The 23,592-nt window shown below is 42.7% G+C and overlaps 1 protein-coding gene across 1 annotated transcript in view; it reads right to left on the reverse strand.

The window, feature by feature from the left end:
• Positions 1 to 23,592, reverse strand: part of LOC108247082 (thyroid hormone receptor alpha) — a 94,977-nt gene that overhangs the window by 70,543 nt on the left and 842 nt on the right. The window lies entirely within an intron of this gene.

Raw genomic sequence — 23,592 nt, forward strand, 5'->3', positions numbered from 1 at the left:
ATCAAAATTAAACGAAATAAACATTTGAAATATATGAGTTTGTATGTAATGTATGAATATAATATACAAGTTTCACTTTTTAAATGGAATTACTGAAATCAATCTACTTTTTCATGATATTCTAATTTTATGACCAGCACCTGTATTGCATCTGTCGCAACAAACGTTTTTACTAAAGCAGATCCTTGGAATCGCAATGGTTCAAGAAACCTGATGCAAAAACGAGTTTCTACACACTGGATATCCCAACTGCTCTGTGGCGGAGACAGATGCCAAAGACAAGCAAACGCGGAGAGCTCATTGTGCAACAGAAGAAGCTGCAGGACTTGTTCAGCATGCAAAGCCGCCGCGGCAATGTCTACTGTTGGCAGACCGCATCTGAATGTGCTCAATGTGCACCCACGCATGCGTGACGACCCACACACAAACACACCTACCCTGTTAACCTTCCTCCATCTGTACAAGCTGCTCCTGGGACCCCCTGCCTCATAAATGCAAGTACAAATTAGTTCCACTCTGTGCCCACAAACAACAGTTGAGTGTTATTATAAAGAACACTAGACACAAAATAAAGAAGACATGCCATATTTGAAGTATTATCTTGTTTTCTGCCAACAAAAACTGTGTTGGTAGAAAGGTTTAAAAGGACGGACGCTTACGCCCACCTTGACCACATGGCTGCTACAAACACAACCAGATGCCAAAATCAAAATGTCCTCCTAAATAAATGACTAAAGTTACTGGACCTTCTGGCATTAACCTGCAAGCGATTCCTGGTATTTCTATTTCCGTGCTGATCTTGTTGGTAACAGCTATAAATCTCACACATGCTGACATATTGTTCCTGTTCGGAGACAAAAACCCTCTCACGCAGGCGAATAGTTTTCATTCCAAAAAAACTCCTTCCTCATTGCTACTCTTCCGTTCACATTTCGGATCGGTTTAAGCTGCACTGACAGCAGAGGCCAACTGCACCAGAGGCAGGACATGCAAAAAAAAAAAAAAAAAAAAAAAATTAAACAGTGAGATAAATCTTTTGACAGAAGGAATCAAAGTAGTCAGAGGGTCGTGTTATTTCATATAATATGCATCAGTTAGTAAAAGGGGCAGTACCATCCCCCACTACTTGCACCGACAGATGTGGAGTGAAGCCTGTGGTTGGAGGTTTGCCAGAAAATACCCTAAAAGTGGTGAAAGAAAGAGCTGATGGTTACCTGCACACCAAGCTGACTGGAAGAGCAGAAAAACAAAGACCTCTGTTCTGAATATTCACCAAAAAAAAACCCAAAACAAACCTTCATTGCTCTTCAAATTGCCATTGCCTTAACGACCAAAACTTATTAAAAGGAGCATTCTGCCAATTTCCAAGCTCTCCGAACAGCCTGAGATGAGTGAAATGAAGTTGACAGGGCTGACGAGCTAACAGAGAGTCCAATCCACCAATAGTGGATCGTTGTTCGTTTCTGCACCTTCATTTTGGTTGTTAATTTCTCATGATACAGTTATTTGCATGGAAGCAGCAGTTCTGGTAGTCGAGAGAACCGCGTAATGTGAGAATGAGGGCAACGGGACCATCCTAATATCAGCATTTGCATGAACCACTGCAATACAAGAATCATTTTGAGTATCTTTCGGATGACAGAGATCTGCTACGGAAGTTGGTTTCAGACTGTTTTATGAAGCTAATAGTGACCAGTCCGGAAAAAGGCCACTTCCACAGCAGATCTCCGTCATCTCAAAAAAAAAAAAAAAAAACCAAGGACCTTCAAAGTTTCCCGGTGGTTCATGCAAATACTTTGTTCTGAAAACTTTTGCACTGCAGTTATTTGGGCAGAAATGCTAACACTCCTGCCAGAAATGGCCCCAGGCTGTACTGGAAGGACTCCAGCTCGTTGCTGATGCTCGTTGTGCTTGCAAATAAATACAGTGGAATTTTATGTAAATAAACATGTAATGGGAAGCTGACGGTGGTTGATGATGATCTACGAAATGGAGTTTGCGTGAACCGCTATGGATGGTCGAGACCATTTTAAGGCGGAAGCAATCAGCGTTGGTCGTGGACCCCGCTTGGACTGACGATTAGATAGCGCTTCAGTCCTGTCAAAATTAAAGTCTCTTTCTCCGCAGAGCTCCATGTTTAAATGGGTGGAACATCCATGTAATGATATAACCTCCTGTCACACTGTTTACTGTGATAGAGCTGAAAAATTCCTCCAATTCTAATTCTAGTCAGCTTTGTAGAACATCTGAACATCTTCTGCTATTAACTTTACTGGTTTCAGAGCAGTCCTGAGTGGAAATCAAGCGTTTTTAATCTTCTTTTATCTCCACTTCTTTTGGTCACTGGCTCTGATGCTGCTGCCTCAACAAATAGATGGGGGAAAAAAAAACTGCTCTGCTGAACTTTTAAAAACAAGTTACATATGCAGCAAACGCCGATGGGCCTATTTTTCCTCGGGAAGCAGCCTTTGTGCTGTCTTTTTTGTTTTTCAAATTTCCAGTCCAATCTATGGTTCATGTGAACACCAAAATATCTGTAGTCCATCGCGACCGTCATCAGTTCTTCAAGGTAGCTGGCGTTCATTCTACATCTTGGAAAGGCTCAACAGAATGTGACCTTCCAATCATCCCGGCACACAACACTCGTCTGCCAGTTCTCTGAGCGCCTGAACTTGCTGAACTCACCACACCACTGCAGAACATCCAGGACAGATGTCTGAGTGCGGTCAGATGTCTGAGAGAAGAGTACAGACCACAGCAGTGCTCATATGTTACAAACATACTGTGTCTTCTGCGTATACTTCTGTGCATACACTTTTTTTTTGTTGCATTTGCTTTAATGAATCCAAAATATGAAAGCTACCAATAAAACTTTGATAAATATTTAACAGAATGAAACCTAAGGCCCGTTCTAGCGCTATAAGAGTCTTGCTTAAACAAGAACCACAATTTTTGTTTGTGTGAATTGAGCTCACAGTTCTGTCAAATGATTCTTTATGCAAATGAATAAACAGACTTTGTATCCTAGTAACAATAAGTAATGTTTAGATTAGGCACTCAAAAGACAAACAATGATAGTCACAAAAAATTCAAGAACACTACACCATCTTTATGAAGAAGAGAGAGCTGAGCTGCAAGGCAAAACTCTGTTTACAGGTCAGGCTACGTTCCAACCCTCATCTATGGTGACCAAAAGAATGAGATCTCAATACAAGCGGCTGAAATAAGCTTTCTCCACAGGGTAGCTGGGCTCTCCCTTAGAGGTAGGGTGAGAAGTTCAGTTCTCCGGGAGGGTCTCGAATGAGAGATGCTGCTCCTCCACATTAAGAGGAGCCAGTTGGTTTAGGCATCTGGTAAGAATGCCACCAGGACACCTCTAACTTGAAGGAGACCCCAGGGAAGACCAAGGACATGCTGGAAAGACTATGTCTCTCAGCTGGCCTGGGAGTGCCTTGGAATCCTCCCGGAAGAGCTGGAAGAGAGATGTCTGGGCTTCCCTGCTACTAGCCCCACAACCTGACTTTGGAACAAGTGGTAGATAATTGATGGGTGGATGGATGGATGGATGGTACACTTGTTTAATTTAAATCTCCTAAATGTTGTTATTTACTAAAAGATGCTCAAACATATATACATTTTTATATTCTAATAAGAAGTTTTCAAAAAGAAAACCTGACAATGCTGAAAAATCCCCTTCAGAAACAGCATCAGTGAAGGATAAAGCATTAGGTCTGATGCAGTGATACAACCAATCAGGCCTCACTAATAAAGGGACTCGGTGTTTCTGTCAAATACGTGCAAGTAGTTTTTGATTAAGGAACAGATTGAACTGAAGGTTGCAGGTTCGATTCCCATCCTCGGGCCTGTCTTTGTAGAGTTTGCATGTTCACCCTTACATATGTGGGTGTTCTCTGGGTTCTCCGGGTGACATTTCAGGTGTTGTGAGAAATTTCTGGTACGAGTACCTTTGTGGCAGTGCTTTTAAAGCATCCTTCGCAGATGTTTATTCAATGTATGCCTTTCCAGTGCTGTTTTTCTTCACAGTCACTATAAGCTTCTGAATGTCACCTGGATGTTGGCTTTTCTTTTATTGGCTTCACACCCCTCTCCCTCTTTGCTAATATTTAAACACCGCATATGCTGGAGAATATTCCGGATTGGCTGGGAATTTTACCGGACTTGTCTTTCTGTGTTTGTCTGCGTCTCTTTCCTGTCCTCTCAAACCCCAGCCGCTCGTCCTGAGCCTGGTTCTGGTTCTGCTGGAGGTTTCTTCCTGGTAAAAAGGGAGTTTTTCCTTTCCACTGTCTCCACCGTGCTGCTCAGGATGGGAGACTGCAATGAAGTGAAGATTTAACGCAACCTGCTGGCTTCCTTAGATAGATAACTTTTACTAATTGGCTTTTTGTAATGTATGTGAATGTTTTTGTACAATGCCCTGAGACGACTTTTGCTGCGACTTGGCACTATAGAAATAAACTGAATTGAACTGAACTGGAGAGTTTTCTGGATGTCGACGGTGTGCTACCTGATGTGAGTGGGAAAAAAATCATTCTTGACATTGACGATACAGCCATTTAAGATACCTCAAACCCAGCAACTTATGAAGTATCATCTATATTTATGGCCCAACCCTACTGTCAAACCTCACCCCACCCTGCTGCGACTGAACACTCAACATGCTTCTGTGTGATTTCAGATTTTGATCGGTGTGTGTTGAGAAATGCGTTACTAAAATCCATTTATGGTCAACATTTCTGGGTATACAGGTTAAGAAGGAGCTACGTTTTCAAGAGCCAGGACTGACAAGCTAATGGCTAGTCCAAGCACATTCAAGACCACAGTAGAGTGCTGCCCTTAAAACAACTCCAATCCCCAAAATGTTATAGTGGTTTATGCAAGTGCCACTATTTAAACCTTTACATCGCCATCAATTTCACTTAATATGTTATGAAATTCCAGACTGGACCAGAAGTGCTACAGCTAGCTGCTACTGATTTAACCGCCGAATTCTATGGAAACGAGTGTAATGCAAAATGTAAAAAGGTCTGTAAAGTAGCATGAACTGCTATTTTGGAGACTGGAGTTGTATGAAGAACAGCAATCCACTTTGGTCTCAGCTGCATTTGGACTAGCCGTTAGCTCGTCAGTCCCCATTTCTCCAAACTGAGCTATTTTGAAGGAAGAGCGCTCCACAACAGGGCTTGCATGAATAGCAGTCATTTTTAGTCCACATATAATTTTTATGAATTTATTTTGGAATTTCTTGAGCATTTCAACTGACATAACGACAGTTTTTCTCCGCGCCGCTAGTATGAGCCGTGTGGATGAGTTCTGGTCTGCTCCGTCCGAGCTGCAGCTTCAAACTAGCTGCGAGGCCGGAGGAGTCTAAAGCACTGGAGAGCGTCGAGTTAGCTGACAATTAAAAAGGTGGTTTGAAAGGTTGCCTTGACTTATAGCAGCACAGACCGATGCACAGAGGGGCTATGACGAGCCGGCAGGAAAAACAAAACCTCTCCAGGTCTTTCAAAACTTCTTAATGCTCTCCATGAAGTCAGACGGGTTGTTTAAGAAAACTCTGAAACTAGAATCTGGGCCCATGTTTGATTGAGTAATGCGGTGCCGGTGCCGGTGTTGTGTCAAGTTTAGTTTTTCTGTCAAGATTATAGGTTGTATCTGATGATTACTGTCTGTTGTTTACAGCAGTGGTATTTTGAATAAAATGATGAAATAAAGATTTTGATCTCTTTTTGTTCATTGCAGCGGGCAAATGGATCCAGATGACTTGGAATCTTCTACACTTAGGTGGAGGAGAGATTGAAAGATCCTTACGTAGAACCTTACTTTTAAATATTTCATGGCTTTAAGTCTTGTTAGCAGCTGATCAGGACAGAGAGGAGGGCATGACCAAGGGGTAAGGAGAAGAAAACTGAGAGACTGTGAGGGGGGGGGAGCAAAGCAGAAGAAATAAAGATGTAAATGATAACTGGAAGGAGCTGGGAGTACTATATATAAAGATATAAATTACAGATATGTCCTGTTTCTTGCTGCATAGCAACAAAAAGAATCGTTATACACTGAACCTGCCAAAACTGAATAAAAAGGAGCAATCTGTGCTTTTTAGCCTCTGACAGACCTCCTTGCTCCTCAACGTGTGAAACTTCTTCACATGCAAGCCACCACGAGCCTGAAGAGCCGGAGAGAAGGAGGCGTAGGTGTGAGGAAGAGGCTCAAGAGACGGGAGGGCTGAATAATGAGAGTCATTAACTGAACCGGTTATTCATTCTCCGATCTACAGTCCTAGTTAGACTCAAGTAAACATCTCCACTGGAGGTTTTCTTTTCTTTTTTTTTTCCCCCTCTGCATGTTTTACTTGTTTCTCTGCTCCAACACACCTGATTTGAATCAATGGGTGATTAACAGGGTTCTGCAGAACATGAAGAGGCAATTTAACCCCTGAAGCAGGTGTGTTGGAGCAGGGAAACAAGGAAAACATGCAGGATAGTGGCCCTCAAGGACCAGGACTGCCTACCCCTGTCCTACACTAACAAATCAGACTGACAGCCGCTTCATTCAGCACCATCTGATATAGGTCCCCCCCGGATGTGTGCCAGCAAAATAAAAAAAATAAAAAAATAAAAAACAGAAGAAGCTCTGACCTTGACAAGCAAAACGGTATGATTGGAAGTCAGAAGCTCTTGATTGCCAGTAACACGAGCACAGGATGTAGCAGTGGAGGCTGATTGTAACTGAAGCTGCAGCACAACATCTTTAATACCTCATGGGAACATAAACAAAACATTCAGTGTGGGGTTTTTTTGTCGTCAAACCGGTTCCCGTGCCAGTTTGGTGCCAGCGCTTGCTTAGCAACCTTTTTAATTTTCCCGTTTTTACAACCACAGAGCTCTGTCTCTATGATCAAAGAGAATGCCTTTACAGTAGCATCAGCTCACCGGATCAAAGTAGAGAAACACAGTCTTCAAGCGTAGGGTTATGGAGACCAATAACCAAATAAAGCGGGATGGAAAATTTGAGCTTTCAGTGGGCTAAATTGTGGCAACCCCTAAAAAGAGAACAGTCGAAAGAAAAAGAAGAAGTGGGCTAAATTCAAGTTAGAACAATAAAACCACTGGTGATAATTAATGAAAATGCTGAATAAAACAAAGCGTGTCTCTGATCAGTTCTTCAAATTGTTTCTGCTAATCACTCAGTTTTATAAAAGGCATTTAAGGTTTTTTTCTGGATATATTTCCACAGGGTGGATTTTGTGCTTAGTAGATGCAATTTAAAATCAAGATACCCCATCTGTAAGCAAATAAAAAGTAAGCTCTCTACAAAATCCATTTTTATGGGTCTAAATTTTAGGGATCAGTTTGAGACAGGAAACATTTACCACAAAAACACAAAGTCAGTAATTTTGCTGGAGAAAAACAACTCTAAACCAAAAGCTCTCCTAATTTGGACCTAATGACAGATTATCCTGAGGCGAGCAGCCATACAGAGATTCAAGCAAAGAATGATTAAATGACAGACGCCAATAAAAACGTCAGTGCGGGTTTTAATAGATGCTCCGTCATTAACGTGCATTGGTCCCTTTCAGTTCAGGAAAACGGAGTCTAAAGCGCAGATATTATGATATTATGTGTGAAAAGCATACGCTTACAATCCAGCCTGATGATGGTTAAAGTCAGCCTCCACACCTACAGGCATCAAATGCAGAGGCATGAGACCTGACTGCATTTTATCCAAGCAGCAATTTGCTTTCATCGTAAATTGAAGCCGCGTCACATTGCTTCCTCCTCCTTCAAGTGGCCCCATCGCCTTTTGTGGGAAAACAAAGGGTGTTAAAACTGAGGGTGGCAAACTGGAAATAACAATGACTCTTGCCTTGGAGTCACTTTGAGCCACATTGTTTTTTTTGTTTTTTTTATCTAAGGTAAAATATGTAAACACTTCTGCAGCTTCTAGTTAGAGAAAGGCTAATAAGCATGCTGTGCGATCACGACTTAATTAGTTTACTGTTACTTCGACGCAGGACGGACAAGCAAAAATGTTTAAATAAAGCAGCTTAACAAAGAAGAGTGTGACAAGTGCAATGCTCCATCTGAGTCAGGAGTGAGTCTCTGCCTCGAGCCGAGGGGTTCAAGTACCTGGGAGGCTCGTTCACAGGTGATAGTAGGATGAAGCGGGAATTGGATTGACAGATTGGGGCCTTGTTTACAGTAGCGAGGGCGTTGCTCTGGACTGTCATGGTGAAGAAGCTTTTGATTTACTGCTCTGTTTATGTTCCAGCCTTACTTCTGGTCATGAAGTGTGAATCATGGCCAAATAAAAAACAAAAAGGAGATCCTGGATGGCAGCAGCTGATATGGGCTGTGCCTTAAAAGGGTGGTGTTGCTGGTCCAATTTGAAGAACTTCAATCCAGACTTAGAGAGTAGATTGCTACTGTCCAATGTCCAAAATTTTAAATTGGTTCATGTGAACACTGTTTCATTGACCTTTTAAACTGTTTCTGTCAAAGTAACATGAAGCTCGGAGTAGATCAGCAGCTCCTCCACATTGAAAGGAGTCAGCTGAGGTGGTTCAGACATCTTATTTCCCCCTGGAGGTTTTCCAGGCACTTGGAAGAGACCATGGGGCAGACTTAGAACTTCCTAGAGGGATGAATTAGCCTGGCCTGGGAAAGCCTCGGGATCCCCCAGGAGAAGCTTGAGAGCGTTCGTGAGGACAGGGATGTTTGGGTTTTCCGTACTGGACCTGTTGCCTCCGCAAGCTGACCATGGATAGGCATCAGAAGATGGATATATAAGATATAAATGAATAAAATCTATCTAATAAAATAATTTATGAGTTTGGAGTTGTTACATCAGGTCAATGGGTGTGACCAGTAGTTGCTGATTGGCCATGACAATAAAGAATTGATTTCCTGAGAGGTTACAATATCTGGACACCTAAGAGCTTCAAAGCACAGTTGTGTTTGCTGTTTTCTCAGCTGTTTTCTTTTTTCCGGGTACTCCGGTTTCCTCCCACAGACCAAAAACATGCATGTTCGGTGAATTGGTAACTAAATTGTCCCTAGGTATGGGACTGTCTGTCTCGTTTGTCTCTATGTCTGCCTGTAATGAACTTGCGACCTGTCCAGGGAGTCCCCCACCTCTCGCAGCGACTGCTGGAGATAGACACCAGCTCCCTGCGACCGGGAAAGGAGAAGCTGGTGAAGAAAAACATATGATGGATGTGTGGGATTCCTCCGAGTGCTCTTTGTTTCCTCCACATTGCAAAATGTGATATGAAAAAGGTGTTAGTAAGACCTTGAATGGCTGTCTGCCTTATTTGTCTCTGTGTCCCTGTGATGCACCGGTGACCTGCCCAGGGTCTACCCTGCCTCTTGCACACTAACCCCCCCCAAGCTAAAAAACCCGGGTAAAGAAAACAGACAGAGAGATCTTAGCAAACACCTTAGTAGTTCATCTTCTGGCAGTCAAAATGGAGTTGGTTTCACCAAAAAAAAATGTCCTGTACATTCACAGTAAAATATTTCTAACATGACTCACAATGCTTAAGTGTATTTAATGCAGAGCTACTTCAGTGCCATTTAGTCTCTTTATGTAGTTAACGTCACAAGAAAACTGAGGCAGGGAGAGCATAGAGAGAAGACTTACTAGTAATAAAAACTAGTTGCTCATATTTCCTTTTGTTGATTGTTTTAAAATACCTATGATGGTATAAAGGTAAGATTCTACCCCTTGACTGCTAATGAAATGAACAAGTTTCATGGACATATCAGGGACACTTCTGTCAGTTTAACAAGCAGCAGTGCCTGCTTTCTCTCAGTACGAGAGTGTTGGGACTGTAAATTGTGCCTATTAGAGATATGCATTCTTCTTGTTTGGTGGCTGTTTTCCAGATTCCAGAGACGTGCCATTATGTTGTGATGACCCCATTACATCTGACATAGAGCTTCTTCTTTCTGAGTCATTAACAGGTTTTTCAAACATTTTGCATAATTGTTCCATCCCATGTGACTTCTGGCTATATGAGCCTAACCACTTCTGGTTAGTAAGCTCACGTAAATACATTTGCATGATCACATGTACAGTAAGTAGCTGGGTTGAGTTCCATCAACTCTAAGCATCTAAATCCAGAGTTAAGGGCATAAACAAGTGCATTAAAAAAACATCATCAATGGAGCACAAATATCTTGATTCACCATGGCAACTGTACAAATACAAAGAATGCTATGCTAAATCTATACTTTAAAGCTAATCTTGGTTAGACATTTCAAAAAACAGAAGCAGAACTAAGTGAAGAGCTGAAAGAGCGGACTCTAGCTGTCAGCCAAATGCTCCGATCTTCCAAAAATTCCTGCAATTCTCGTCACTAATGCCAAATCTTTTGGCAGACTGAAGGTTGAATCCCAGCTGACGCAGAGTGAGACATCCTTCACAAGCAGAGGAAACTCTCCGCCCTCACACCGCTGGCTGAAACTGGACCGGGAGCAACCAAAACACACCGAAATGAACAAAAAAGGCAAAACTTATATAGCTGGTAATGTGCCCCTGGAATCCATACAAAACTGGAAGCGCAGACCTCCACCAAAGCCACAGTGTGATTAAAAAAGTAGTGCGATTTGGATAATAATCTGGATCAATACCAAGATTTAACTCAACTAATGTTCTTATCTGATCTTAGGTACTGGATCAGGGATTGGATCAAGGAATTTCTTTTGACTGATTCATAGAAAGGTCATGAAGTACAATGGGTATAAATAAAAGGTTTTACATATTAATGAGTTTAAATGAGTCACAACTGCAGAGTTTAATGTCTGCTAATCAGCATATGGCTAAAAAGCATTTAAACACAGATGTGCATTATCGAATTTACTGCTAAACCACTGCAGCTGTATTTACTGTATATGTTGTTGGTCATTTATGCACTGCACTTGTTTTTCTTGCACGACTAAAACAAAAGTTACTAATCACTATCACTAAATCATTCAAATAGCCCTGTTGCCTCACGGCAAAAAGGTTGCAAGGTCTTCTCCAGCTTGGGCCCTTCTGTGTGGAGTTCACATGTTCTCCCCGTGCATGTGTGGGTTTTCTCCGGGTACTACAGTTTAATCCCACAGACCAAAACCGTTCATGTTAGGTTAATTTGTAGCTCTGAGCTGTCAAGTGTGTTTGAGAGTGAACGGTTGTTTGTCTCGTTTGTCTCCCTGTGTCCCTGTGATGGACTTGCGGGCCTGTCCAGGGTGTCCCCTGCCTTTTAGCACAGTGACGGCTAGAGATGGACAGGAAAAAGCAGGTAAAGAAAATGGATGGATGAATTTAAAGAAGGTTCAAAAGGAGGAGACAGAAACAGCAGCAGGAGCCCCAATGCTTCTCTCTGTGTCATTACGGCGCAAAACAGTGCATTTATGCTCCATATCTACCCTTTGGTATTATACATTTGTTTTAAGGTTTTATTCTAGATTCATAAAGTTTTCGGCAGTTATACTAAGAGTAAAAATAATTGTCTTGCTTATGGTATAATTTTCTTTATATTGTTTTATTAGAAAGTAACTAAAACTAGCTGCAGTTTGTAGAACTGTTTTCTGTAAGGACCTTTTTACTATAATATAAAAAAAATGAATTATCACATTTACTGTACATAACCATTTAGACATTTTACGACAATGTTTGAATTTGAGCTCAGGTGCCTCCCATTTCTCTTGACCTCCACTGTGACGTTCGTATGCCCTGATTGGAGTCCAGCTACGGTAAATTGAATTGATTGGACGTGATTTGGAAAGACACGTGCCTCTCTATAGAAGGCTGATAATCAGAGCCAAACCATCAGGTCAAAGGAGCTGCCTGCAGAGCTATTACACAGGATTGCTGTAAGGCACAGAGCTAAAGAAGGCTACAAAACATTTCTGTTTCACTGAGGGTTTTTCAGGAGCTCAGTGGCCTCCATGATTCTTCAATGGAAGAAGTTTGGTGCAGTCAGAACTCTGTCAAGAGCTGGTCGCCTGAGCAGTCAAAGGAGAAGGGTCTAAGAGGTGACCAAGAGCCTGGTGGTCACTCTGAGCTTCAGAGATCCTGCGTGGAGATGGGACTAAGTCCCAGAGGGACAACCAGAACTGATCTGGGCTTTATGGCAGAGTGGTTGGACAGAAGTAGCTCCTCAGTGTGAAAGTTGTTTGAAGGACACCAACTATGAGGAACAAGATCCTCTGGTCTGATGAAACCAAGACTGAACTGCTTGGCTTCAGTTCTTTACTCTACATGTGAAGGAAACCAGGCACTGCTCCTCACCTGCCTAACTCTAGCCTAACAGTGAAGCATGATGGAGGCAGCATCATGCTGAGGAGGTGTTTTTCAGCACCAGGGACTGGGAGACCGATTAGGGTTGAGGACGATTCACCTTCCAACATGATAACCAGCCACAGTTCACAGTGAAAAGAACACAGGGGTGGCTTCAAGATAACTTTGTGAATGTCCTGGAGCGGTCCAACATTATCAAATGTCTGGAAAGACCTGGAAATGGCTCCATCAACGGTTCCCATCCAACCAGACCGAGCCTGAGAAGAGTTACAAAGAAGAATGACACATTGTTTCCTGAAGCAGGTGTACAAAACCTGTTGCGTCAAACCCCAAAAAAAGCCTCAAGGCTGGAACTGCTGCTAAATTAGCATTAAGCAAATAGTCTGAACACTGGTGTAAATGTGACATATCCGTTTTTTGTTTAAGAAATTTGCAGGTTTCCGTTTTCACTGTGTCATAATGGAGCACTACGTGTAGAGTAATGAGAAATAAAAAGTGAATTTAAGTGATTGTAGCTCAAAGGGTAACAAAACTGCAACACACACTGGGGTTGGAATACTTTCTAAAACAACTGTGTTAAACCAGATTCTAGTAGAAAAATGATCTCCGCTTAGCTTTGGACCAAAAAATAACCGATTGTAAAAAAAAAAAATTACATAAATAAAGCTGACTGATGTTTTTTTTAGCTTCTAAATACAGTATAGTAGTAAGTGTTTGTTCCAAAGTAGTACATCAAAGAGGAATAAAGGAGGACATTTTTTAAGCACTAACTCCCCTTTTCATTGTTAGACAATGACGGTCTTCTAGCCTATTTGCAGAACATATTTACAAAGCAGTCAACCATTCAAGAATTTAAGAAGCTTCATGCCCTTATGCAGCTTGCACAATACAGCAAATCTTCCTCTGACTGCACAAATAAAAAAAAAATAAAAAAAAGAAAAAAAAGAGGGGGGGGGGGTGATATTGGAGACGAGCGTACTCTAGCTACGTTTCAATTCTTCTTGCCACTTGAATACTTTAACTAGGTCAATATGTCTCTGGAAAAAAAAAAGAAAAAAAGAAAAGTGTCCCTGGTTGTTTTACAGAGGTGGAGGTGCATTACTGGAACTGATGACAGCAATTAAATATAATCTGTGAATAAAGACATCCCTGCCTGGGGCTGAATGTGTACGAGTGTGCTTTCTAATCTGTTATGTACCACTGTTAGGTACTGTATGCATTAGGAGCTTTAATGGAGTCTTAAGCACATTGTGTCTTCTAATCACAGTCTTCTCACACATAAACAAAGGTGGAGAATAGGAATGAACAATAGGCTCAACCTCTTCCGTCTGCCGTTGTCCCTCCGACAACTGACAATGTGGTGACATATTCACACAGCTGCATTTAAGCATTTTGTTTTTTTTTTTAATTTATCATTTCTCTCCACTGGATGTACATCTGCAACCGATTTCCTTTTGGAGTCAGTCCGTTTCTAGATGGCCGCCACAGCCGATCGACATTAGTCCACACAGAAACTGCTACAACTCGGTCAGTTTTACAGGTGCCGAGCTGAAGTTTGAGCGCGCCAACGGCTGACGGTCGCTCACGGCACACAAGATGAGCTCCGGCAAGAAAGGCAGCAGGCCATAGCCATTCCTTCGAGGCCTTTAGGCTCTCACTGCACACAGTCTCCCTCCCCTCCCCGCACCTTACTGAGATGATGGAGGGCAGGGGTGTTCAGCTCCTGCAGGAGCTAAAATAGAGCGTCTGACGTCAGGAGCAGAAACACATCTGTCAGGCAGCAGAGAGCCGAGGCTTCCAGCAGCCTGTGTGAGACCATTAGATACAGCTTTAATGAAAGCTTTTCATGGCTTAATGTCTCACAGGAAGGTGAAGTTCGAACAGGTGCGCGGGGTGGGGGTGGGGGGGATTTCAAAGCATGACTACAGTCGTCAAGTAGGATAGTGACCTAACTCCGAGTTGGTTAAAGTTTAAAGTTGAGGTCTTTTGGGGTTTTTTTGCACCAACTGATGATAAATACACATAAATGATGGAGTTGCAGCCGTTTTCGGTGTTACCCAGAAAACATTAAGCCTGACTTGATGGCCTGTTGTGAGACGTCACGCGCAGAGTACGATTCTCAGCTACTACTACATCCAAGTCTGGCTCCATAAAACTGACTGAGTTCCAGACACTTTTGTGTCTGCTCGTGTCGATTAGCGGTGGCGTCCACGTTGAATTGGATCGACACCAAAAGGTAATCGGTTGTAGATGTACATCCAGGGATTACTTTCTGAATGTTTTATTGAAGTCTGTACAGCGGTTCATGACATATTTTGCTAACGGAGAGAGACTCAAACAGTAAACGCTACAGTTTTAAGCAAAAATCTTCAGCACTGAGTAGTACTTGGAGTATGTGTTGTGAATGACTCTCGGCTACTACTATACCAAATTTCAGCACAACATAAGTAAGATCAACTCAGTTACAGCCATTTTTGTGCATTCTACGGTCAGCTGGTTTTGATGGCCATCTTGAATCTGGATGAGTCCAAAAGATAATCAGTTATAGATGAACATATAATTATTATTTTCTGAAAGTTTCATCAAAATACCTCCATTGCTTTTTGAGATTTATTGCTAACAGACAGAAAACATTGAGTCCAAACAGTTAATAGCAACGTTTTACACCAAAAGTTTGAGCAATTTGTTGGCACTCAGAGTATGAGTTGGAGATCGGTCTCAGTGACTACCACAACAAATGTCTGGTCAGGATCTGTAAAACTGACTGAGTAATAGTTATTTTAGTGTTTTTTAAGGCCAGTTGGCTGTGATATCTGCATTGAATTGGATCAACTCCAAAAGTTAATCATTTGTAGATATATATCCATTGATTACTTTCTGCAAGTTTCGTTAAAATCTGTCCAGCGGTTCATGAGATATTTTGCTAACAGACAGAGACACACCAACGCGTGCGCAAAAAACAGCAACAAACAACAAAAACAAACCGGCCTTCACAGGCCTTCACTGGAGGGGGGAAATTCTTTTAAGCCTTCAGCCGGTGAAATCATGCACCGTTGTTTCAACACAAAGAAGGAGGTGAGATGAAAGGACGCAGTCAGTGAAGACAGGAGAAAACTGGGGGAAAAAAATGAATTCCCTAAACAAATGCATATCACCCGCAGCCTTTCATGACAGAGATTTAAACAACAATCGTCTTGTGTTGAGAAATAACATAATTATATCCGTTTTGGTCAAACGCACACACCAAATATTAGCTTAATGTCTGAAAAATCCACTGAGTTGTGGTCATTATTGTGTTGGCTAATGTTGATTAGCTGCGGTCGCCATCTTGAGTTTAGTTGACCCCCAAAAGTTATTTCACTGTAGATACACACAACGGTACAGACAAGCAAACACATGCACACACACAGGCAAAAACATCCCATCAACATGGAGAACGGAGGCTACTCCAACAGCTTCTCGGTTGTTTCTTAAGCAATAAAAACATATCTGAAGTGGACTTTAACCAGATTTCACAGTCATAGTAAAAACAGCAGGCGTGAGATAAAATGTACTTCAGGCACTCCCACACGTACGGCTTAAAGACACTTGGAAGTGTAATATTTGGGAATAAAATTTTGCATGTTGCGCTGATGGAAAAAATCTCAGCTGGATGACTTGGGCTTTTTGTCTCGAACAGAACTTGTCTGGGAATAAGGGAGTGAGGTGCTGCCTCAAGCGGAGGAGTTTAAGTGTCTCGGGGTCTTGTTCACGAGACGGATCGGTGCAGGATTGCAGTACTCTGTACCGGATCTGTCGTGGTGGAGAGGGACCTGAGCTGGAAGGCTAAACTCTCTGTTTACCGGTCGGTCTACGTTCCTACCCTCACCTGCGCTCATGAACTTTGGGTAGTGACTGAAAGAATGAGATGGGATACAGGAATGAGTTTTCTCCGCAGGGTAGCTGGGCTCTCCGTTAGAGACAGGGTGACAAGTTCAGTTGTCCAGGAGGGACTCGGAGTAGAGCCGCCGCTGCTTCACGTCGAGAGGAGCCAGTTGAGGTGGTTCCAACTAGGGCTGCGACAATCGACAATAAAAATAGTTGATGACAAATTTAATTGTTGTTAATAGTAGTTTTTTTATTACTGATTTTTTTTTTTTTAAACAGAGTGAGACGTCTTCCTGTCCGTCTATCTTTGGCGAGCTTCACACATGTGCAATAGCATTCAGCGGCAGGTTTAGTCATGGCGGCTACTGGTGAAACAACACGGCCCGTTAAACGATCCGAGGTTTGGGACAATTTCACTCTCGATAAAGGAAAAAATGAACTTATCTGCAACATTTGCAAAGCGGACCTTACATAATTATTGAAGCACTTCTGTGATGCAAGAGCATTTAAAGAGGAGGCACATCAAACATCTGGAAGTAGACACAAAGTTAAATATAAATATGTCATTCATAATCTGACTGGTTGATTAATCCTTTCAATAGTCGATGACTAATCGACTATCAACATATTCATTAGATGCAGCCCTAGTTCGAACATCTGAAAAGTGCTTATAAATAAATTTGACTTGACTTGATAAGGGTGACCCGCCTGGACGCCTCCCTAGGGAGACCCCAGGGACGGATGGACAGAACTTGTCCTTAGTCAACGTTGTACAAGACAATTATTCCTTCTTTTTTTGTGTCTATTCTCTAAGGTGCCTTAGCTGCGGCGGCCATCACGATGGGGGTTAATCAGTTGTTGATGTTCAACCAGTGGTTACTTTCTGAGAGTTTCATTAGAGTCTTTGCAGCAGTTCATCAGAGATTTTGCTAACACGACAGACAAACGAACTTGCGCACAGACACAGGCGAGAACATCTTTGCCCTTTTGCCATTGGCTTCAGCTGATAATCAATGGAATCAAAACGACTAAATGACAAAAATGAAGCTTTAATTTCCGTCTGTTTATTGACTGGAAATGTTCTCTCGTCAGTTTTTACATTTTGCGGCCAAATACTACCTAAGGCCTAAAAGCTTTTAGTGAAGCAGATCAAATGAGAGAGAACAAAAAACGAAAAAAGAAAAAAAAAAAAAATAGTCTTTAATCTGATCATAAAAAACCCCCAATGAGGATACACGCTCATCAGATCATTCCAACCTGCTTATGTCTGTGTGACGTCAGAGAGCAGTGGGACCTCAGGGGGTCTTAGACGCCTGGGTCCCGGTTATGTAACCCAGCTCAGACAGAAACAGTCATATGATGACGACGTGAGAGGGGGGGGTTGTTTCTCCTGCCTTTCCTCTCCTCCTCCTCGTCCTTCCCACCTCCATCTCTACCGCTCACTTAAACCAGGACACTGGCCTTGGAGCAAAACAGGCGGGGGAGGAACGTCAAAAGAGGTCACGTCTGGCTGAATGCGAGTATGGTCCAGAGACAGTCGTACTACTTTCAAATCTGCCTGTTAGCAATTTATCTCATGAACCACTGGAGAAATTTGAATGAAACTTTCGGAAAGCAACAACGCATACTCTAAGGATGACATCTCATGATATCACACAAGACCGCGCAAAACATTATCAACATAGGAAGATATTAGTCTAAAACTTTGTCATGAAAGGCTGTTTTACCCGTGGTCAAGTCTTTGAGGTGACAGGTCCAGGAATAAAACCCGGACATTCCTCTCTCCAGGCTAGAATGGATATACACTTTACAGCCAAAAGTTTTCATTCCCCATCTAAATAATTGAATTCAGGTGTTCCAATCCCTTCCACGGCTACAGGTGTATAAAATCAAACACCTAGACATGCAGACTGCTTCTACAAACAGCTGTGAAAGAATGGGTCGCTCTCAGGAGCTCAGTGAATTCCAGCGTGGTACCGCGACACAGTGCCACCTGTGGGAACGACAGTAACTCAGCCGTGAAGTGGTCGGCCACGTAAAAATCACAGAGCGGCTCAGCAGATGCTGAGGCTCATGGAACACAGAGGTCCCCAACGTTCTGCAGAGTCAACAGCTACAGACCTCTAGACTTCATGTGGCCTTCAGATCAGCTCAGGAACAGCGTTTCATGGAAGGGGTTTCCATGACCGAGCAGCAGAAGCCAAGCCTTCCATCACCAAGAGCAAGGAGTCAGATGCAGTGGAGTAAAGGACGCCACCACTGGACTCTAGAGCAGTGGAGACGTGTCCTCTGGAGGGACGACTCATGCTTCTGTGTCTGACAATATGATGGACGAGTCCGGGTTTGGCAGTTGCCAGGAGAATGGCTCTCGTCTGACTGCTTGAGCCAAGTGTATCTCCTGACCACAGGTGAAGGTTGGAGCAGAAATGGACCAGCTTCTTCACCACAACAGACTAGAGCACCCCTCTGATCGATGCAAACGAGGTCCGTGCAAACTCCTAGGTACTTGAACTCTTCCACTTGAGGCAGAGACTCCGCCCCCTCAGCGTTTCGCCTTTCTCGGGTTGTGAAGCGCAGCCTCTTGCCCCAGCAGCTTCACGCTCGGCTGTGAACCGCTCCACTCGACACCGAAGGTCACGGCCGGGTCTTCTGGGCCAACTGCTGTTGGGCAGACCCAGTCCCTGGCTGTGGGTCTTTGAGGATTAGTATCAACTTGTCAATGTCACAATGTCAAGTTATTTTTCCAAATTTTCAAAAAGACCCGTTCATTGTCAATAAAACAGAACACAATGTTCCGGATGTTCTCACTGCACATGTAAAACAAACAAGACTAAAGACTATAGTTTATGATTTCTGAGTTTTTTTCTTTTGTATTCTGGACTGTTATCTGATTTAGTCTTCAGATTCTGCTTCTTGAATGCTTTCTGATAAGATGTACTTTCTGTTTTCGTTTAGCTCCTGGTTCTTTGTCACGGCCGGTTTCTGTGAGGCAAGAAGCTCACCTGTGAAGTATTTGTCATCAGTTTCCTTGGTATTTATAGCCCTGTGGTTTCACTTGCTCTTGGCCACACCCCGTTGTGTTTTCTGCCGTTCATGCCGAGTCGAGCTCCGTTCTTTTTGTTTGTGCGGCACCTCGGTCCAAGTTTATAATAAATTCTTCCCGTATTAGTATTCGCAAAACAAACCATATCGGTATGTACCTGTTTGCCTGGTCAGGATGCATTTTTTTGCCATCTCACAGGGTTGATACACTTTGTTAATCTGCTATTCAAAACCGAGGAGACAACGGTTATTTTTATAGTTCTAAGGGCCTACAACCTCAGTAGCATCTACTTTATCGGCGTGAATGCATTTTTAAGCGTGCAGGTGCTGCAGGAGCGTTTAACTTGCTCTGCTAATCAAAGCAGGGTTATGTATGGACCAATCACATCCCCTTAAGGGCCCCTGTCGAGCCAAGAAAGCGCCAGCTCTGAGTCAGGAACCTAAAAAAAAAAAAAAACGCTCAATAAAGACGAAACACAGGTGAACTATTTCAAACAGTTCTAAGGACTGTGAAGTGTTCTCCTGTGGTCTGAAAGCACCTTATTAGTCTCACACACACACACACACACACAGGACATGTGTGAGCTCTGAGGTTTGTTTTAAGCTGGAAGGAATACAAGACAACGCTCCTGAAGCTGAACTCTGCACTGCAGCTTGTACGCGGCTGTCGGTGCGCTCAGCGATTCTCGCATTTATTTCCTCAAACCGCATAAAACACACAGCGTTGTCCGTCAACGGCAAGCCCTGTGGGTAACGACAGTATATAACATATCTATTCGATTCGTGCATGCGCCCACAGCTAATTTTGTTTTTAACTCAAGTTTGTGTTCTTTCACGTTCACGCTGTTTTTAGCATTCATGCTGACGTACAAAGAAGTGAAGTGAAATTTATTTATATAGCACTTTTCCACAGCAAGGCGATTCAAAGGACGCTAATAAAGGCTGTGTAATAAAGCTTGTGTTGGTTGTGCTCCGGGGGACTGGATGCTCGAACAGCCTGTTCTGTTGACAGGCTGAGTCACCAAGGTGCCAATAAAGTGAGCTATTTTAGTTTTATGATGAACACACTGTAATTTTTGTTTTTGCTTTTGCTTTCGAAATGGTCCCACACTTTTTTTTTCTATACTTTCTTGTAATTTCTTTTTTTTTTTAAATTTACCCTTCTTAATAACACCACCATAATCCAGCCATAACGGCACAGCCCTGCGGACGAAACAAAAGCACCGAACGGATGAGTTTGCGCTCGGGAACTGCTTTCCAATTGGATGTATTCGAGTTATTTGGCGAGTCGATTCAGGCCTGGTGTCGAACTGGGCCCGGCGTTATTAAAAACGTGCTACATAAAGTGCTGTATTTTGGTTTTTTTAGCTCCACCTTGAGAAAAACCCTGCCTTTTAGTGCGACTCCTGTGATAAAAAAGCGTTGAATAATGGCATCATCAGCTTTCAATAAACACACAAGGCCATGGTGCAGATTATTGGGAGAGCTAAAACTGCAAGTCATGGAACAGGAGGGCGGGGATCTTCTATGTCCTGCATTATCCATAATCATACGTTTTGCTTTTTTTTTTCATGTACTTAAATAGAGAAGAGTCTTGTGTGATTTCAACCCTCCCGAAAAAGAATCATATTATAAGCTATTAGTTTTGACCCAATAATAGGAACAATTATCAAATTCCAAACTTTTACAGCCATGCCAAATCTACCTGGGGCCGTTTTAGGATGTCAAATCCTCTGAAGTCAATAGGTGCGCGTCATCATTATCGGTTCACCAAGAATTGTTTTTAGCCGTAACAAATAAAGCAAAAGTCCAAAGAAAACAACCCACGGGGGTCCATAATGGTTTACAAAGGCCACATCAGAGGTTTGAAACAATTAAATAACCTGAGTGTACAAGGTTTCTGGGAATTACCGCCGTTTTTAAACTTGTGGTTAAGGTTAGACACCGCTTCATTAAAAAAGTAGGACATGAACAATCAGCGTGCGTGTTTGAGCTGCAAATTAGAACTAATCACTGACTGAAACGCTAAGTTCTCTACGCCTTGATTTTATTTCAATGCAGCCGAACAAAGAAGCCATATGCTCATATCAGTGTGATGTTATAATTTTATAATTATTGCAGTTCAAGCCACTTAAGTGACCCAAACGTGTGGAACAATTTCAGGCTCACCATGCGTGACTAAAAATCAGAAAGGACTTGTGTACGTTACACTGCGCAGCTCAATAATATAAAACCTGAAGAGTAACCTGTGTCACACTGTAGGATGTCAGATTTATTAGAGGCTAGAGAGGGCGAGGACGATGAAGACAAAAGTGAGAGCCGAGCGATGAATTTGTGCATACCCACACTCATTGTTTGACCGAGCCTTAAACTTCACACCAGCAGATTCCTTTCGGAACATTCCCGACACACGCTCCATTCGATTCACTCTTTTAGTAGGACTCCCAACCAACCACCGCTCCTCGCGAGCGTCGCCCCGATCCCAAAACCCGCTCCAATCTGGAGCAATGCAGGAGCAGCTTTCTTGTTTTCAACCCGTGTCCTCTGGGTGATGGAGCTCATAAGAATTTGTACGAGCCACACACCGACGCGGGGTGGGTTTACGAGAAGGGAAAAAAATAAAAAAAAACATAAAAAATTCAGAAGCATCTGCGAGTCCCAGCCTACTTTCAAACACTGGGAGTTGGTGAAAAATGTATCACCCCTGCCTTTTAGTAAAAAATAATATCTTTTCAAAATGCACAAATAGTAACAAACAGCTACAAACCAAAAACGCTTCAATATTTGAATTTTGGCGCCTCTTATAGGCCGTAAAGAAATTAGACTTTTCTTGTATTATCTGGTTTCTTCGTGCTAGTTTCACATTTCAATCTTCATTTTTGTTTTCTGTGTTCAGAGCAGATGTTAGAAAACATCAATCAAAACTCAGGATTAACCAGATGAGCTTTCGGAGTCCAAACATAAAAAAACAAAACAAAAAAACCCATCAATGTTCGAGCTATTAGGACTTATTTCAGGAGAACAGCTCACACAGTTTAATATATTTATTCCGAAATGATTCGGTGACCTCTGCCTTTACCGACAGGGAAAAACGGACCAGTTAGAAATGTTTGGGACTGAGATCTCTCTCTCTCCCTCTCTCTCTCTCTGTCCTGTTTGATGCTGATGCTCAGTTGGGAGGCATTGCTGAGTTTGAGTAAAACAAGAGAAACTACTGGAATCATGACTGCAGCCAGACATGCGTGTTTTGGATGGGTTTGCCTCGGTAAACATGCACCCGACAGGTTTGATGACCGCACTAACAGGAATTGTTTTGCTCTCCTCAAGTTTGATTTTCCTGTCGATCTGCTGCGCGCTATGTGAAAATTATAACACGAAAAGTAAGGAACCTGTCCAGAGGAAAAGGTTATCTATCAGGGGCTATTACTGTTATTACTCTGTTTTTATTTTCTCTCTCTCTCTTTTTACCAAACATGGATATTATCATCTCGTGATGCACGCTGCCACGTGCTAAAAATGCAGAATTCAAGTGAGTCAGACGCGGGCTATGCACCTGTGCTCCGCTCATGACAGCCGCCGCCGCCGTTCCCATCAGAGCGTACGTGACGTGCTGCATTCCAGGTATGGCACGGGGCGCCTTCAGTGAAACAAGTCGCCGGACAAGTCCGTGCAGTCACAACAAAGTGTGCGCAGACACGTGCAGGAGACCCCCACCACCACCATCGGAACGCTCTGTGATGACGCCGCTGACCCCGACCGGGAGCGGCCCGGGGATCAGGTATCACATTCCTGTGAGAGCGTGGCTGCAAACGTGTGGATGTTTGTGTCCTGGCACTCTTAGGAGGAAGGCTTGTATTTCTAGGACTTTGTTGTTGATCATTATGGGTTTGTTAATTTGTCGGGCGAGCAACGAATGTTCGGGGACAAAAATAATTAGGACTTTCTGCTGTGTTGTTTAAAATCATGATTCACGGCTGTGAGGAAACCTGTACCAAAATTTTTTTAAAAAAAGGAGATAAAAAACATGCACTTAAAAAAAAAACAAAAAAAAAAAACACAATCCTCTTTGGAGCTCTATAGCTCAGGCATCCTTCACACTAAGAGCTATCAATCAAAGTTTGAGCAGGTCACAGAAAGTTGGACTTCACATGACTGAAAGTTTCCAAATCTGCCCGTCTTATTAGGAGTGCTGCCAGGGAGTGACAGACACAGGTGTGTGGTTACCATGGTTACCCTAATGAGCCACCCAGCAGGTTTAACTTTATATTTTTGTATCAGTACACCTGCATACCTTAGGAGTCCCAAATTCATATTGACCTTTTAGAAAAAAAACCTAATGTTTTTTTTTGTTTGTTTGGTTTTTTATTGGGGGGGGGGGGG

This window comes from Kryptolebias marmoratus, linkage group LG12 (assembly GCF_001649575.2).
Source record: "Kryptolebias marmoratus isolate JLee-2015 linkage group LG12, ASM164957v2, whole genome shotgun sequence".
Classification (NCBI taxonomy): Eukaryota; Metazoa; Chordata; class Actinopteri; order Cyprinodontiformes; family Rivulidae; genus Kryptolebias; species Kryptolebias marmoratus.